The sequence below is a fragment of the Anthonomus grandis genome, chromosome 20, assembly GCF_022605725.1.
Source record: "Anthonomus grandis grandis chromosome 20, icAntGran1.3, whole genome shotgun sequence".
Taxonomy (NCBI): domain Eukaryota; kingdom Metazoa; phylum Arthropoda; class Insecta; order Coleoptera; family Curculionidae; genus Anthonomus; species Anthonomus grandis.
In genome coordinates, this window is record NC_065565.1 from 7098829 (window position 1) to 7107037 (window position 8209).

Sequence of the window (8209 nt, forward strand, 5' to 3'; positions counted from 1 at the left end):
TGAAACCTATCGAGAGTATAAAAAAAGAATTTCAGCATTGGAGACAGAAAGAGAAAGAGAGAGAGATTGCCTAGAATCAACTGCCTGGAATTAGAAAAATATTTCTATCTCTTTTAGGCATTTGAGACAGAGAGAAACAGAGAGAGAGAGAGGGTCAAAATTTTATTTTATTTAAAATAAAAATTGGTGTGACACGTACACAGGTCACACGTCCCGCTAAAAAAAAATCATCCTTATCATCATCATCCCTTTTCAACTAATTAATTAATTAGGGCTCGTTAAGGGGGTGGATTTTTGGCTTGTGCAGTTGACGCAATCCACCCTTAAGCCACTCGCTTCCCTTGCCGCTCCCGATGTTTAGCGTCCCACCGGGAGCGACACTCGAACGTGTGGGAAACATCAAACATACTCGGCGGGGAGCAGCACTCTCTACTCTATGGATGATGTCCATTGTGTATTACAGACAACCGTTGTTCTACTCGGGGGGCGACTCCTTACCCCCTTACGACCCTAATTAGTTGCATTATTAGCAGGAAATATCGGCGTCGTTATCTAATTCGTAAATTGTTCTGTGTACATAATCATTGGCAAACTTTACTTTGCAGCACTCTTTAAATTAATAACCTGCGGTTGTTGCCTATGGGGTGCTCTGGTACCTCGATGGAAATTTCGAATTGAATCCTTGGGGCTTAAGTGGGATAAGACAATTTAATAATAAATTCACCTATTTACAGCCTGGAATAAGACAGTTTTACCCGTACGTAGAAAGCAACATTTTGGCGCCCAACAAATTTTTTCGCGTTCCCACATCTCTTGCACTAATTCGACAATTTACTGTATTAATAAGCGTCTCCTGAGAGGTGAAATTACTGCTCAAACAGGTAAATTACCGTATATCATCAACGATTTATGTCCTAATAAGTCAGGGGGAGAAATCTTAAGGGAGCTCGTTTGAGAACTGTTTAATTATTATTTAATATAATAGGCTTGGTTAAATATCGCTCGGTAAATTGGCCTTGGCACGTTTGGATCTGTCTTGCGCAGTTTTAATTCGAAAATCAATAGTTTACCATTAATTATGGTACCATTAATATATTGGTGTCCTAAATAAAAATTATTGAAATTTTATTGAAAAATTTTATTTTTTTTATTAATTGATAAAGCGCTCAAAACTCTTTAAAAAAGTCTTATAACATTTTTTTGAAAAATGTACTAAAAAAAAGTTATAAGCAATTTGATCAAAAAAAAACCTTGCTCGCAAAAAATCCAAAGGGAAAACGTTGATAATTTCAGTTTTTATTTTTTTTCTGGAAAACTATTTGTTAGAGAAGAAAATTGTTGGAACAAAATTTGTTTGGAATTTCAATGCGCATTAGATTCAATAGAAAAATAATTTTTAGGTTCAACAGTTTTCCAGAAAATTGAGGAAAACCTATTAACAGTTTTTCTTAATTTTCTCGGAAACTATTGAGAATATTAAAAATTTTCTTTTAGCATTGGAATTCAATTAAAAAATAGAACAAATTATAAGGAATGGCATTTAACCGTAAATCTTAAAATAAAGAAGTTATAGAAGATTTTTGAAAAATAAAAAATTTTTTTGGGTCGAAAATTGTAAAAAAAAAAATTTTTGAAAAAATTTAATTTTTTTTTGTAAATCGATAAAGCGCTCAAAACTCTTTAAAATAGTCTTATAAAACTTTTTTGAAAAAAGTACAGAAAACAAGTTATACCCGATTTTCCTAAAAACGTATTCCTCAAAAAATCCAAAGGGGTACCCATGGGAAAACGTTGATAATTTCAGTTTTTATTTTTTTGCGGGAAAACTATTTGTTAGGGAAGAAAATTGTTAAAACAGAATTTGTTTGGAATTTCAATGCGCATTAGGTCCAATAGAAAAATAATTTTTAAGTTCAACAGTTTTCCAGAAAATTGAGGAAAACCTCTTAACGGTTTTTCTTAATTTTCTCGAAAACTATTGGGAATATTAAAAATGTTTTTTTAGTATTGGAATCCTCTAAAAAAATAGAACAAATTATAAAGAATGACATTTAACCGTAAGTCTTAAAATAAAGAAGTTATCGAAGATTTTTGAAAAATTGAAAATTTTTTTTGGTGAAAAATTGTAAAAAAAAATTTTTTTGAAAAAATTAAATTTTTTTTTGTAAATCGATAAAGCGCTCAAAACTCTTTAAAAAAGTCTTATAAAACTTTTTTGAAAAATGTACAGAAAAAAAGTTATACCCGATTTTCCTAAAAATGTCTTCCTCAAAAAATCCAAAGGGGTACCCATGGGAAAACGTTGATAATTTCAGTTTTTATTTTTTTGCGGGAAAACTATTTGTTAGGGAGGAAAATTGTTAAAACAAAAGTTGTTTGGAATTTAAATGCGCATCACATGCAATAGAAAAATAATTTTTAGATTCAACAGTTTTCCAGAAAATTGAGGAAAACCTCTTAACAGTTTTTCCTAATTTTCTCGAAAACTATTGGGAATATTAAAAATTTTCATTTAGCATTGGAATTCAATTAAAAAATAGAACAAATTATAAAGAATGATATTTTACCGTAAATCTGAAAATAAAGAAGTTATAGAAGATTTTTGAAAAATTGGACATTTTTTTAGGTAAAAAATTGTAAAAAAATTTTTTTTTGAAAAAATTAATTTTTTTTTTGTAAATCGATAAAGCGTTTAAAACTCTTTAAAAAAGTCTTATAAAACTTTTTTGAAAAATGTACAGAAAAAAAGTTATACCCGATTTTCCCAAAAAAAGTTAAAAACTTTAGCGTCAACTGGTCGTATATTAAAGTGAAATTGAGACGCGATTGAATAACGGCGTAGTCGGGCTATTTATAATAAATCGGAGAACCGAGGGGCGAGTTTACGGTAATTAATTGGGTTGCGTGGCTCTAAATTTACGTGAAACAGTGAATTTATTGGACCCGAGTGAACAATAACTCTTCGCGAGAGAGAGAGGCGTAAACCAACTCACACTTCGATATACAAATTTAATGATTTATTTAGTTGCGTCGTAAATAAATGATTGAGATCCTACCGACTGCACCAACAAAATCCTACCGATTTAAACCGCAACAAGGGAACGTTTTTTTTTTCATTTACTTACATCGATATTGTCTGTTTACACAAAAGTTCATCCCCCTTTAGGGATCATCACTGTCAACTTGAATATTCCGCACGCTCCGGTGCCCCCGTATACACCCATTGTGTCCCGATAATTCGGAATCTGACCTAAAAGCGAGCAAATATATGTTTATCTTTTAATTGATATCGATGCACCCCTTTCCAAAGCCTTAACAAATTAGCAGAACTATTATTATTATTTTGAGGATTCTTATTGGTGCAATCCGGTCACGCTTATTATCCACGATGTGTTGATATTAAAACACGCGTTTTAAAGGGACAGCTGCCCTAGCAAGTGTCCTAATATAATTGAACTGAAGTCGATTTTATTCGTCACACTTTCTCGGCCCTCTTACAGGATTAATTTCGAGCGTTTTTTTTATATATTAAGAGTTAAAGTGCCTTGTCACGAGTAAACATGTTTTCAATATCCGAGGGGGGCTAGTTTACACGGTCCGGTTGGTCTTAATTAATTGCGCTTAATTTAAAATATATGAAAAAGGAGTGTTGACATCGATGAATAAATAAGGAAAATATGCCAAATAACGCAGAAAATATGAAAATTTTCATAGATACGTTTTTGATTTGAAATTAAAGGCCTTATCTTATGAGCCATATTTCATAAAAATCGATGAAAAAATAACGAAGTTACGGCAGATTTTGTTTTTTGCCTATATTGACTTTGGCGAAAATTCCTATTATTCAAAAACCTCTTTATATCTCAAAAACTAGTCAATTGTTTTTTGAAAATTCAAGATGTTTCTTACAGAGGACACTTGAGCGCACACTCCTATGTAATTTTTATCGATTTTCTAATAAGAGTTTCCTTGAAAAATTAAGTGAAACTATAGAGGCTCCAAGAGAGTCTCTTTTATGAAAATATCATTTTACTCAGAAAATATTAGGTTAATGGAAATTTTTATAGAGACATATTTTGTTTTGAATTAAAAATTTTTTCTTATGAGCTATATTTCATGAAAATCGGTGTAAAAATAAGAAAGTTACAGAAAATTTTAGTTTTTGTAATTTTTTTTTTGGAAAATAGCTACATATAAAAACGAAAAATGTCCATAATTTCCTTATTTTTCCAGCGATTTTCATGCGTCAACTTTTATAAGGAAGCATTTTTAATTCCAAACAAAAAATGTATTTACAAAAATTTTAATTAACCCAATATTTTCAGAGTAAAATGATTTTTTGAAAAAAGCGACTCTCTTGGAAACTCCAAAGTTTTACCTGATTTTTCAAGGAAACTCTTATTAGGAAACGCTTAAAAATGGGACAGGAGCCTGCGCTCAAGGGTTCTTTATAAAAAAAAAAAAATTGCAAAAAAATTATGACTAGTTTATGATATATAAAAAGGTTTTTACTATGTAAAAAAAATTTTGAAAAAAAATTTCTGGTCAAAGACAAAATTGGCCATAACTTTCTTATTTTACCACCGATTTTCATGAAATAAAATTTATAGAAAAGCATTTTTAATTCCAAACAGAAAGTGTATCTATAAAAATTTTAATAAACCCAAGAGTTTTTGCGCAAAAACTATATAAAAAAAAAGGTTTTTACTATGTACAAAAAAAATTTAAGGTCAAAGACAAAATCGGCCATAACTTTCTTATTTTACCACCGATTTTCATAAAATAAAATTCATAGGAAAGCATTTTTAATTCCAAACAGAAAGTGTATCTATAAAAATTTTCATAAACCCAATAGTTTTTGCGCAAAAACTATATAAAAAAAAATTCCAGGTCAAAGACAAAATCGGCCATAACTTTCTTATTTTACCACCGATTTTCATAAAATAAAATTCGTAGAAAAGCATTTTTAATTCCAAACAGAAAGTGTATCTATAAAAATTTTCATAAACGCGATATTTTTTGCGCAAAAACTATATAAAAAGGTTTTTACTATGTAAAAAAAAACTTTAAGGTCAAAAACAAAATCGGCCATAACTTTCTTATTTTACCACCGATTTTCATACAATAAAATTCATAGGAAAGCATTTTTAATTCCAAACAGAAAGTATATCTATAAAAAATTTCATACACCCGATAGTTTTTGCGCAAAAACTATATAAAAAAAAGGTTTTTACCATGTAAAAAAAAATTTAAGGTCAAAGACAAAATCGGCCATAACTTTCTAATTTTACCACCGATTTTCATAAAATAAAATTTATAGAAAAGCATTTTTAATTTCAAATAGAAAGTGTATCTATAAAAAATTTCATAAACCCAATAGTTTTTGCGCAAAAACTATATAAAAAAAAGGTTTTTACCATGTAAAAAAAAATTAAGGTCAAAAACAAAATCGGCCATAACTTTCTTATTTTACCACCGATTTTCATAAAATAAAATTAGTAGAAAAGCATTTTTAATTCTAAACAGAAAGTATATCTATGAAAATTTTCATAAACCCGATAGTTTTTGGGCAAAAAAATTGTATTTCTTCATATAATATTAACTCGAGAGTTTTTGCGCAAAAATGTTTTTTTTTAGGCAATTTCCTTACATAATATTAAGTACTAAAGAAACTGTCTTTCTACCAGGCCGCGTGACTCACATACGCGTCACATCAGAATACGGCACTCGACCGAAAAGCGTTCAATGATCTATCTGAAGCATTCGATTGTGTTTCTTAGGGCCAAATGTTATTCTTTGCGGTTCGTTTTTTGACGAACAGTAAACCAGATAAACATCCGAATCCCTAAACAGTTTCTGCACAAAAGCGGGGGTTTTTCAGCGATTCCAAACGATCGCAAAACCCTTTTTTTCTCTTTCTAAATTAATACAATCGCCTCGAAAGGCAAATTATGGCTGAACGAGCCCGATTCCGATGATGGCAAAAGATAAAAACGGGAACGCGGCACATCAAACATGGCGGCCTCGCTTTGTGCTGCTTTCGAAGGCACGTTTTTGTTAACATGAGAAAAATCGCGAAATAAAAGAGACGAGCGACTCATTCACCTCTTCCTCTGACTGCATCTGACTACAATATTTAAATGGTAAACCCTCGAAATTTCGATGTGACATTCCGTACATTGTTTGGGCGCTCTCTATGTAAAATGGGCATCATTCACCCTGAAAATTACCCCGGTACGTTATCGAAAATTTGTCACCCTCTAAGTCCCTTATAATTGATGGCTTAAGGTATCCCATTGTGGCTCGATGCTTTCTTAACACCACTTACATTACGACTTATTATTATTGATCCTGAATGAAATGGCCGGACAATATGTTTTTTTTTTTACTCTCTAGCCCCATTGTCCGACACACCTTGAACTGGGCGTGGCACCATGCTCGATTACATTCGGCAAAAATGTCTCCGAGACGATTCTGATTTATTGCGTGTGTTGGGCGCCAAAAAGTCGACTCGTAGTACGAATAAAGCGCATTTAATTAATTAAACGAACGTTCTTAATGGCAAACAAACATCACCACGTTTGTACGTACAGTCGGCGGATTTTGTATGTGTCCCCTAGGACGCGATTAATGACCTAATAAAGTGGCGTAATATCGGCCGTTTCTTGGGGAGATTAATCTATTGTACGCGTGGGGTGAATAAAATATAAAAAGCACGTCGAACATATGTACTGTGCAATGATTTGAAGAGGTCGCGGAGCCGAAACGACGTTGAATTATAATGAGATGAAATCGGTTTTTGACTGGTGAGACCTTACGGGGACGAAACTTTCGGGGTAAGTTGGCGGTGCTTTATGGCATATTTCAGGAAATTTTCAGGTTTCTAGCTTAAGTTGTTCTTGGTTAAAAAAAGAATTAGTAGCTGAACGTCGAGACTAATTAAATTATGTGGCAATTTGATGTTTAGGGTTAAATACCTCTTGATTGAGGAGACCTACAAGTGCGAAACTTCCAGAGTAAATACTCAGTACTTTGGACAATCTTTCTAAAAAATTTCAAATTTCTAGCTAAAGTAGTTCCTAGTTAAAAAAATTATTAATTTGAACATCATGACTAATTAAGTTATACTTCAATTTTATATTCAGGTTCAAATAACTCTTGATTGAGGAGACTTACAAGTACGAAACTTTCAGAGTAAATACTCAGTACTCTAGACAATCTTTCTAAAAAAATTCAAATTTCTAGCTAAAGTAGTTCCTAATTAAAAAAATTATTAATTTGAACATCATGACTAATTAAGTTATACTTCAATTTTATATTCAGGTTCAAATAACTCTTGATTGAGGAGACTTACAAGTACGAAACTTTCAGAGTAAATACTCAGTACTTTAGACAATCTTTCTAAAAAATTTCAAATTTCTAGCTAAAGTAGTTCCTAATTTAAAAAATTATTAATTTGAACATCATATGACTACTTAAGTTATACTTCAATTTTAAATTCAGGTCCAAATAACTCTTGATTAAGGAGACCTACAAGTACGAAACTTTCAGAGTAAATACTCAGTACTCTAGACAATCTTTCTAAAAAAATTCAAATTTCTAGCTAAAGTAGTTCCTAATTAAAAAAATTATTAATTTAAACATCATGAATAATTAAATTATACTTTAATATTAAGTTCAGGTTTAAATAACTCTTGACTGAAGAGACCTATAGATACGAAACTTTCAGAGTAAATACTCAGTACTCTAAATAATCTTTCTAAAAAATTTCAACTTTCTACCTAAAGTAGTTTTTAATTAAAAAAATTATTAATTTGAACATCATGACTAATTAAATTATACTTCAATTTTATATTCAGGTCCAAATAACTCTTGATTAAGGAGACCTACAAGTACGAAACTTTCAGAGTAAATACTCAGTATCATAGACCATCTTTCTAAGCAATTTCAACTTTCTAGCTAAAGTAGTTCCTAATTAAAAAAATTATTAATTTGAACGTCATGACTAATTAAATTATACTTCAATTTTATATTCAGGTTCAAATAACTCTGGATTGAGGAGACCTACAAGTACGAAACTTTCAGAGTAAATACTCAGTATCATAGACCATCTTTCTAAGCAATTTCAACTTTCTAGCTAAAGTAGTTCCTAATTAAAAAAATTATTAATTTGAACATCATGACTAATTAAATTATACTTCAATTTTAT